This window comes from Heterodontus francisci, unplaced genomic scaffold, assembly GCF_036365525.1.
Source record: "Heterodontus francisci isolate sHetFra1 unplaced genomic scaffold, sHetFra1.hap1 HAP1_SCAFFOLD_97, whole genome shotgun sequence".
Classification (NCBI taxonomy): Eukaryota; Metazoa; Chordata; class Chondrichthyes; order Heterodontiformes; family Heterodontidae; genus Heterodontus; species Heterodontus francisci.
In genome coordinates, this window is record NW_027140606.1 from 735,413 (window position 1) to 749,106 (window position 13,694).

A 13,694-nucleotide genomic window follows, 5' to 3' on the forward strand; every position below is an offset into this window, starting at 1 on the left:
ACAACTAACACAGACATACACTGACACCAAGTAACAAAGACATACAATGCTACCCAGGAACACAGACACACACTTACACCAAGTAACACAGACACACACTTACACAAAGTAACAAAGACATACAATAACACCAAGTAACAAAGACACACACTTGCACCAAGTAACAAAGACAGACACTGATACCCAGTAACACAGACACAAACTTACACCAAGTAACAAAGACATACACTGATACTCAGTAACACAAACAAACACACACTGACACCCAGTAACACAGAGAAACATTAATAAACAGTAACAAAGACATACACTGATACCAAGTCACAAAGACATACACTGATACACAGTAACACAGACACACACTGACACCAAGTAACAAAGACACACACTTACACCAAGTAACACAGACAGACACTGACACCAAGTAACAAAGACATACACTGATACCCAGGAACACAGACACACACTTACACCAAGTAACACAGACACACACTTACACTAAGTAACAAAGACATACACTTACACCAAGTAACACAGACATACACTGACACCAAGTAACAAAGACAAACAATTACACCAAGTAACAAAGACACACACTTACACCAAGTAACACAGATATACACCGGTCCCAAGTAACAAAGACATGCACTTACACCCAGTAACACAGACACACACGGACACCAAGTAACAAAGACACACACTTACACCATGTAACACAGACACACACTGACGCCCAGTAACACAGACACACACTTACACATCGTAACACAGACATACACTGACACCAAGTAACAAAGACACACACTGATACCCAGTATCACAGACACACACCGACACCGAGTAACAAAGACATACTCTGACACCAAGTCACAAAGACACACACTGAATCCCAGTAACAAAGACATACACTGACACCAAGTCACAAACACATACACTGATACCCAGGAACACAGACACACACTGACACCCAGTAACAAAGACATACACTGATACCAAGTCACAAAGACATACACTGGTACCCAGTAACACAGAAACACACTGACACCCAGTAACAAAGACATACACTGATACCAAGTAAGAAAGACACACACTGACACCCAGTAACAAAGACATACACTGATACCAAGTCACAAGGACATGCACTGATACCAAGTAACACAGACACACACTGGCACCAAGTAACAAAGACATGCACTGACACCAAGTAACAAAGACATACACTTACAAAACTTATCACATACACACACTAACTCAAAGTAACACAGACATACACTGACACCAAGTAACAAAGAAATACACTGACAACAAGTAACAAAGACATACACTTACACCAAGTAACAAAGACAGACAATTACAGCAAGTAGCAAAGACGTACACTTACACCAAGTATTTTGACATACACTGACACCAAGTAACAAAGACATACACTGAGACCCAGTAACACAGAAACACAATAACTCCAAGTAACACAGACATACACTGACACTAAGTCACATAGACACACACTGACACCCAGTAACAAAGACATACACTGACACCAAGTCACAAAGACATACACTGATACCCAGTAACACAGACACACACTTACACCAAGTAACACAGACATACATTGACACCAAGTAGCAAAGACATACACTGATACCCAGTAACACAGACACACTCTGACCCCAAGTAACAAAGAAAGACACTGACACCCAGTAACACAGACACACACGGACACCAAGTAACAGAGACACACACTTACACCAAGTAACACAGACACACACTGACACACAGTAACACAGACACACACTTACACCAAGTAACACAGCCATACACTGACACCAAGTAACAAAGACATACACTGATACCCAGTAACACAGACACACACTTGCACCAAGTAACACAGACATACACTGACACCAAGTAACAAAGACATACACTGATACCCAGAAACACAGACACACACTTACACCAAGTAAGACAGACACACACTTACACCAAGTAACAAAGACATATACTTACACCAAGTAACACTGACATACACTGACACCAAGTAACAAAGACATACACTGATACCAAGTCAGAAAGACACACACTGACACCCAGTAACAAAGACATACACTGATACCAAGTCACAAGGACATGCACTGATACCAAGTAACACAGACACACACTGGCACCAAGTAACAAAGACATGCACTGACACCAAGTAACAAAGACATACACTTACAAAACTTAACACATACACACACTAACTCAAAGTAACACAGACATACACTGACACCAAGTAACAAAGACATACACTGACAACAAGTAACAAAGACATACACTTACACCAAGTAACAAAGACAGACAATTACAGCAAGTAACAAAGACGTACACTTACGCCAAGTATTTTGACATACACTGACACCAAGTAACAAAGACATACACTGAGACCCAGTAACACAGAAACACAATAACTCCAAGTAACACAGACATACACTGACACTAAGTCACAAAGACACACACTGACACCCAGTAACAAAGACATACACTGAGACCAAGTCACAAAGACATACACTGATACCCAGTAACACAGACACACACTTACACCAAGTAACACAGACATACACTGACACCAAGTAGCAAAGACATACACTGATACAAAGTGACACAGACACACTCTGACAACAAGTAACAAAGAAAGACACTGATACCCTGTAACACAGACACACACGGACACCAAGTAACAGAGACACACACTTACACCAAGTAACACAGACACACACTGACTCACAGTAACACAGACACACACTTACACCAAGTAACACAGCCATACACTGACACCAAGAAACAAAGACATACACTGATACCCAGTAAAACAGACACACAGTTGCACCAAGTAACACAGACATACACTGACACCAAGTAACAAAGACATACACTGATACCCAGGAACACAGACACACACTTACACCAAGTAACACAGACACACACTTACACCAAGTAACAAAGACATACACTGACATCAAGTCACAAAGACATACACCGACACCCAGTAACAAAGACATACACTGACATCAAGTCACAAAGACATACACTGACACCCAGTAACACAGACACACACGTACACCAAGTAACACAGACACACACTGACACCAAGTAACAAAGACATACACTGATACCCAGTAACACAGACACACTCTTACACCAAGTAACAAAGAAAGACACTGATACCCAGTAACACAGACACACACTTACACCAAGTAACACAGACACACACTTACACCAAGTAACAAAGACATACACTGACATCAAGTCACAAAGACATACACTGACACCCAGTAACAAAGATATACACTGACATCAAGTCACAAAGACATACACTGACACCCAGTAACAAAGACACACACGTACACCAACTAACACAGACATACACTGACACCAAGTAACAAAGACATACACTGATACCCAGTAACACAGACACACTCTTACACCAAGTAACAAAGAAAGACACTGATACCCAGTAACACAGACACACACTTACATCAAGTATCAAAGACATACACTGACACCCAGGACCAAAGACATACACTGCCACCCAGTAACACAGACAAACACGGACACCAAGTAACAAAGACACACACTTACACCAAGTAACACAGACAGACACTGACACCCAGTAACACAGACACACACTTACACCAAGTAACACAGACATACACTGACACCAAGTAACAAAGACATACACTGATACCCAGGAACACAGAAACACACTTACACCAAGTAACACAGACACACACTTACACTAAGTAACAAAGACATACACTTACACCAAGTAACACAGACATACACTGACACCAAGTAACAAAGACATTCAATTACACCAAGTAACAAAGACACATACCTACACCAAGTAACACAGATATACACTGGTCCCAAGTAACAAAGACATGCACTGACACCCAGTAACACAGACACACACGGACACTAAGTAACAAAGACACACACTTACACCATGTAACACAGACACACACAGACAACCAGTAACACAGACACACACTTACACATCGTAACAGAGACATACACTGACACCAAGTAACAAAGACATAAACTGATACCCAGGATCGCAGACACACACTGACACCGAGCAACAAAGACATACACTGACACCAAGTCACAAAGACACACACTGAATCTCAGTAACAAAGACATACAATGACACCAAGTCACAAAAACATACACTGATACCCAGGAACACAGACACACACTGACACCCAGTAACAAAGACATACACTGATACCAAGTCACAAAGACATACACTGGTACCCAGTCACACAGAAACACACTGACACCCAGTAACAAAGACATACACTGATACCAAGTCACAAAGACACACACTGACATCCAGTAACAAAGACATACACTGATACCAAGTCATAAAGAGATGCACTGATACCAAGTAACACAGACACACACTGGCACCAAGTAACAAAGACATGCACTGACACCAAGTAACAAAGACATACACTTACAAAACTTAACACATACACACACTAACTCCAAGTAACACAGACATACACTGACACCAAGTAACAAAGACATACACTGACAACAAGTAACAAAGACATACACTTACACTAAGTAACAAAGACAGACAATTACACCAAGTAACAAAGACGTACACTTGCACCAAGTATTTTGACATACACTGACACCAAGTAACAAAGACATACACTGAGACCAAATAACACAGAAACACACTTACTCCAAGTAACACAGACATACACTGACACTAAGTCACAAAGACACACACTGACACCCAGTAACAAAGACATACACTGACACCAAGTCACAAAGACATACACTGATACCCAGTAACACAGACACACACTTACACCAAGTAACACAGCCATACACTGACACCAAGTAGCAAAGACATACACTGATACCCAGTAACACAGACACACTCTGACCCCAAGTCACAAAGAAAGACACTGATACCCAGTAACACAGACACACACGGACACCAAGTAACAGAGACACACACTTACACCAAGTAACACAGACACACACTGACACACAGTAACACAGACACACACTTACACCAAGTAACACAGCCATACACTGACACCAAGTAACAAAGACACACACTTACACCAAGTAACACAGATATACACTGGTCCCAAGTAACAAAGACTGGCACTTACACCCAGTAACACGGACACACACGGACACCAAGTAACAAAGACACACACTTACACCATGTAACACAGCCACACACTGACACCCAGTAACACAGACACACACTTACACCTAGTAACACAGACATACACTGACACCAAGTAACAAAGACATACACTGACACCCAGTAACACAGACACACACTGACCCCCTGTAACACAGACAGACAGTGACACCAAGTCACAAAGACACACACTGACACACAGTAACAAAGACATACACTGACACCAAGTCACAAAGACATACACTGATACCCAGGAACACAGACACGCACTGACACCCAGTAACAAAGACATACACTGATACCAAGTCACAAAGACATAAACTGATACCCAGTAACACAGAGACACACTGACACCCAGTAACAAAGACATACCCTGATACCAAGTCACAAAGACATACACTGATACCCAGTAACACAGACACACACTGGCACCAAGCAACAAAGACATACACTGACAACAAATCACAAAGACAGACACTGACACCAAGTAACAAAGACATAAACTGATACGCAGTAACACAGACACACACTTGCACAAAGTAACAAAGACAGACACTTACACCAAGTAACAAAGACAGACAATTACACCAAGTAACAAAAACATACACTGACACCAAGTAACAAAGACATACACTGATACCCAGTAACACAGACACACACTTACACCAAGTAACAAAGACAGACACTGATACCCAGTAACACAGACACACACTTACACGAAGTAACAAAGACATGCACTGACACCAAGTAACAAAGACATAAACTGATACGCAGGAACACAGACACACACTTACACCAAGTAACAAAGACACACACTGACACCCAGTAACACAGAGAACCACTGATACACAGTAACAAAGACAGACACTGACACCAAGTAACACAGACACGCACTGACACCCAGTAACAAAGACATACGCTGACAACAAGTAACAAAGACAGACACTGATACCCAGTAACACAGACACACACTTACACCAAGTAACAAAGACATACACTTACACCAAGTAACACAGACACACACTTACACCAAGTAACAAAGACATACACTTACACCAAGTATTTTGACTTACACATACACCAAGTAACAAAGACATGCACTGACACCCAGTGACAAAGACATACACTGACACCAAGTCACAAACACATACACTGACACCACGTAACAAAGACATACACTTACACCATGTAACAAAGACATACACTGATACCCAGTAACACAGACACACATTGACACCCAGTTCGAAACACACACTGACACCCAGTAACACAGACACACACTTACACCCGGTAACACAGACAAGCACTGACACCAAGTCACAAAGACACACACTGACACCCAGTAACAAAGACATACACTGTCACCAAGTCACAAAGACATACACTGATACACAGACACACACTTAGACCAAGTAACACAGACATACACTGACACCAAGTAAAAAAGACATACACTGATACCCAGTATCACAGACACACACAAACACCAAGTAACAAAGACATACACTGACACCAAGTCACACAGACACACACTGACACCCAGTAACAAAGACATACACTGACACCAAGTCACAAAGACGTACACTGATACCCAGTAACACAGACACACACTTACACCAAGTAACACAGACATACACTGACACCAAGTAGCAAAGACATACACTGATACCCAGTAACACAGACACACTCTGACCCCAAGTAACAAAGAAAGACACTGATACCCAGTAACACAGACACACACGGACACCAAGTAACAGAGACACACACTTACACCAAGTAACACAGACACACACTGACACACAGTAACACAGACACACACTTGCACCAAGTAACACAGACATACACTGACACCAAGTAACAAAGACATACACTGATACCCAGAAACACAGACACACACTTACACCAAGTAAGACAGACACACACTTACACCAAGTAACAAAGACATATACTTACACCAAGTAACACTGACATACACTGACACCAAGTAACAAAGACATGCAATTACACCAAGTAACAAAGACACACACTTACACCAAGTAACACAGATATACACTGGTCCCAAGTAACAAAGACTGGCACTTACACCCAGTAACACAGACACACACGGACACCAAGTAACAAAGACACACACTTACACCATGTAACACAGCCACACACTGACACCCAGTAACACAGACACACACTTACACCTAGTAACACAGACATACACTGACACCAAGTAACAAAGACATACACTGACACCCAGTAACACAGACACACACTTCCAACAACTAACACAGACATACACTGACACCAAGTAACAAAGACATACAATGTTACCCAGGAACACAGACACAAACTTACACCAAGTAACACAGACACACACTTACACAAAGTAACAAAGACATACAATGACACCAAGTAACAAAGACACACACTTGCACCAAGTAACAAAGACAGACACTGATACCCAGTAACACAGACACAAACTTACACCAAGTAACAAAGACATACACTGATACTCAGTAACACAAACAAACACACACTGACACCCAGTAACACAGAGAAACATTAATAAACAGTAACAAAGACATACACTGATACCAAGTCACAAAGACATACACTGATACACAGTAACACAGACACACACTCACACCAAGTAACAAAGACACACACTAACACCAAGTAACACAGACAGACACTGACACCAAGTAACAAAGACAGACACTGACACCAAGTTACAAAGACATACACTGACACCAAGTAACAAAGACAGACAATTACACCAAGTAACAAAGACATACACTTCCCGAAAGTATTTTGACATACACTGACACCAAGTAACAAAGACATACACTGACACCAAGTCACAAAGATACACACTGACACCCAGTAAAAAAGACATACACTGATACCAAGTCACAAAGACATACACTGATACCCAGTCACACAGGCACACACTTACACCATGCAACACAGACATACACGGACACCAAGTAACAAAGACATACACTGATACCCAGTAACACAGACACACACTTACACCAAGTAACAAAGACAGACACTGATTCCCAGTAACACACTCACACACTTACACCAAGTAACAAAGACATACACTGACGCCCAGTAACAAAGACATACACTGACACCCAGTAACACAGACACACACGGACACCAAGTAACAAAGACAGACAACTACACCAAGTAACAAAGACATACACTTACAACAAGTATTTTGACATACACTGACACCAAGTAACAAAGACAAACACTGATACCCAGTAAGACAGACACACACTTACACCATGTAACAAAGACATACACTGATACCCAGTAACACAGGCACACACTGGGGGCGTGGTGGGGGGGGGGGCACATTGGCGCAGTGGTTGGCACCGCAGTCTCACTGATCCAGGGACCCGGGTTCGATTCTGGTTACTGCCTGTGCGGAGTTTGCAAGTTCTCCCTGCGTCTGCGTGAGTTTCCTCCGGGTCATCCGGTTTCCTCCCACATGCCAAAGACTTGCAGGTTGATAGGTTAATTGGCCTTCATAAATTGCTCCTAGTATAGGGAGGTGGTAGGGAAATATACAGGGACAGGTGGGGATGTGATAGGAATACGGGATTAGTGTAGGATTAGTATAAATGTGTGGTTGATGGTCGGCACAGTCTCGGTGGGCCGAAGGGCCTGTTCAAGTGCTGCATCACCAAACTAAACTAAATACTGACACCTAGTGTCACAGACACACACTGACACCCAGTAACAAAAACAAACACACACTGACACCCAGTAACGCAGACACACACAGACACCCAGTAACAAAGACATACACGGACACCAAGTAACAAAGACATACACTTACAACAAGTAACAACGACAGACAATTACACCAAGTAACAAACACATACACTGTCACCAAGTAACAAAGACATACACTGAAACCCAGTAACACAGACACACACTTACACCAAGTAACAAAGACAGACACTGATACCCAGTAACGCAGACACACACTTACACCAAGTAACAAAGACATGCACTTACACCAAGTAACAGAGACATACTCTTACACAAAGTATTTTGACTTACACTTACACCATGTCACAAACACATACACTGACACCAAGTAACAAAGTCATACACTTACACCAAGTAACAAAGACATACACTGAAACCCACACAGACACACACTGACACCCAGTTAGAAACAAACACTGACGCCAAGTAACACAGACACACACTGACCCACAGTAACACAGACATACACTGACACCAAGTCACAAAGACACACACTGACACCCAGTAACAAAGACATACACTGGCACCACGTCACAAAGACATTCTCCGAAACACAGACACATGCTTACACCAAGTAACACAGACATACACTTACACCAAGTAACACAGACATCCTCTTACACCAATTATTTTGACTAACACTTATTCCAAGTAACAAAGACATACACTGATACCCTTTAACACAGACACACACTTACACCAAGTAACAAAGACATACACATACACCAAGTAACACAGACATACACATACACCAAGTATTTTGACTTACACATACACCAAGTAACAAAGACATACACTGGCACCCAGTAACAAAGACATACACTGACACCAAGTCACAAACACATACACTGAACCCAAGTAACAAAGACATACGCTTACACCAAGTAACAAAGACATACACTGATACCCAGTAACACAGACACACACTGACTCTCAGTTAGAAACACACACTGACCCCCAGTAACACAGACACACACTGACCCCCCGTAACACAGACATACTCTGACACCAAGTCACAAAGACACACACTGACACCCAGTAACAAAGACATACACTGAAACCAAGTCACAAAGACATTCACTGATACACAGACACACACGTACACCAGGTAACACAGACATACACTGACACCAAGTAACAAAGACATACAATGATACCCAGTATCACAGACACACACTTACACCAAGTAACAAAGACATACACTGACACCAAGTCACAAAGATACACACTGACACCCAGTAACAAAGACATACACTGACACCAAGTCACAAAGACATACACTGATACCCAGGAACACAGACACACACTGACACCCAGAAACAAAGACATACACTGATACCCAGTAACAAAGACATACACTGATACCCAGTAACACAGACACACACTTACACCAAGTAACAAAGACATACACTGACACCCAGTAACAAAGACATGCACTGACACCCAGTAACACAGACACACACGGACACCAAGTAACAAAGACACACACTTACACCAAGTAACACAGACACACACTGACAGCCAGTAAGACAAACAAACACACTGACTCAAAGTAACAAAGACAAACACTGATACCCAGTAACACAGGCACACACTGGGGGGGGGGGGGGGGGGGGAGGGGGGGGCGGGGGCGCGGTGGTTAGCACCGCAGCCTCACAGCTCCAGGGACCCGTGTTCGATTATGTGTACTGCCTGTGCGGAGTTTGCAAGTTCTCCCTGTGCATGCGTGAGTTTCCTCCAGCGGCTCCGGTTTCCTCCCACATGCCACAGACTTGCAGTTTGATAGATTAATTGGCCATCATGAATTGACTATTGTATAGGTAGGTGGTAGGGAAATATCTAGGGGCAGGTGGGGATGTGATAGGAATACGGGATTAGTGTAGGATTAGTATAAAAGGGTGGTTGATGGTCGGCACAGACTTGGTGGGCCGAAGGGCCTGTTGAAGTGCTGTATCTCTAAACTAAACTAAATACTGACACCTAGTGTCACAGACACACACTGACACCCAGTAACACAAACAAACACACACTGACACCCAGTAACACAGAGAACCACTGATACACAGTAACAAAGACATACACTGACACCAAGTAACACAGACACGCACTGACACCCAGGAACAAAGACATACACTGACAACAAATCACAAAGACAGACACTGACACCAAGTAACAAAGACATAAACTGATACGCAGTAACACAGACACACACTTGCACCAAGTAACAAAGACAGACACTTACACCAAGTAACAAAGACAGACAATTACACCAAGTAACAAAAACATACACTGACACCAAGTAACAAAGACATACACTGATACCCAGTAACACAGACACACACTTACACCAAGTAACAAAGACAGACACTGATACCCAGTAACACAGACACACACTTACACCAAGTAACAAAGACATGCACTGACACCAAGTAACAAAGACATAAACTGATACGCAGGAACACAGACACACACTTACACCAAGTAACAAAGACACACACTGACACCCAGTAACACAGAGAACCACTGATACACAGTAACAAAGACAGACACTGACACCAAGTAACACAGACACGCACTGACACCCAGAAACAAAGACATACGCTGACAACAAGTAACAAAGACAGACACTGATACCCAGTAACACAGACACACACTTACACCAAGTAACAAAGACATACACTTACACCAAGTAACACAGACACACACTTACACCAAGTAACAAAGACATACACTTACACCAAGTATTTTGACTTACACTTACACCAAGTAACAAAGACATGCACTGACACCCAGTGACAAAGACATACACTGACACCAAGTCACAAACACATACACTGACACCAAGTAACAAAGACATACACTTACACCATGTAACAAAGACATACACTGATACCCAGTAACACAGACACACATTGACACCCAGTTCGAAACACACACTGACACCCAGTAACACAGACACACACTTACACCCGGTAACACAGACAAGCACTGACACCAAGTCACAAAGACACACACTGACACCCAGTAACAAAGACATACACTGTCACCAAGTCACAAAGACATACACTGATACACAGACACACACTTAGACCAAGTAACACAGACATACACTGACACCAAGTAAAAAAGACATACACTGATACCCAGTATCACAGACACACACAAACACCAAGTAACAAAGACATACACTTACACCAAGTCACACAGACACACACTGACACCCAGTAACAAAGACATACACTGACACCAAGTCACAAAGACATACAGTGATACCCAGGAACACAGACACACACTGACACCCAGTAACAAAGACATGCACTGACACCAAGTAACAAAGACATAAACTGATACGCAGGAACACAGACACACACTTACACCAAGTAACAAAGACACACACTGACACCCAGTAACACAGAGAACCACTGATACACAGTAACAAAGACATACACTGACACCAAGTAACACAGACACGCACTGATACCCAGTAACAAAGACATACACTGACAAGAAGTAACAAAGACAGACACTGATACCCAGTAACACAGACACACACTTACACCAAGTAACAAAGACATACACTTACACCAAGTAACACAGAGACACACTTACACCAAGTAACAAAGACATACACGTACACCAAGTATTTTGACTTACACTTACACCAAGTAACAAAGACATGCACTGACACCCAGTGACAAAGACATACACTGACACCAAGTCACAAACACAGACACTGACACCAAGTAACAAAGACATACACTTACACCATGTAACAAAGACATACACTGATACCCAGTAACACAGACACACACTGACACCCAGTTAGAAACACACACTGACACCCAGTAACACAGACACACACTTACACCCGGTAACACAGACAAGCACTGACACCAAGTCACAAAGACACACACTGACACCCAGTAACAAAGACATACACTGTCACCAAGTCACAAAGACATACACTGATACACAGACACACACTTAGACCAAGTAACACAGACATACACTGACACCAAGTAAAAAAGACATACACTGATACCCAGTATCACAGACACACACTAACACCAAGTAACAAAGACATACACTGACACCAAGTCAAACAGACACACACTGACACCCAGTAACAAAGACATACACTGACACCAAGTCACAAAGACATACAGTGATACCCAGGAACACAGACACACACTGACACCCAGTAACAAAGACATACACTTACACCAAGTAACAAAGACATAAACTTGCTCCTGGTAACACAGACATACACTTACACCAAGAATTTTGACATACGCTTACACCAAGTAACAAAGACATACACTGACACCCAGTAACAAAGACATACACTGACACCAAGTCACAAACACATGCACTGACACCAAGTAACAAAGACATACACTGACACCAAGTAACAAAGACATACACTGATACCCAGTAACACAGACACACACTGACCCCCTGTAACACAGACAGACAGTGACACCAAGTCACAAAGACACACACTGACACCCAGTAACAAAGACATACACTGACACCAAGTCACAAAGACATACACTGATACCCAGGAACACAGAGACACACTGACACCCAGTAACAAAGACATACTCTGATACCAAGTCACAAAGACATACACTGATACCCAGTAACACAGACACACACTGGCACCAAGCAACAAAGACATACACTGACAATGAATCACAAAGAC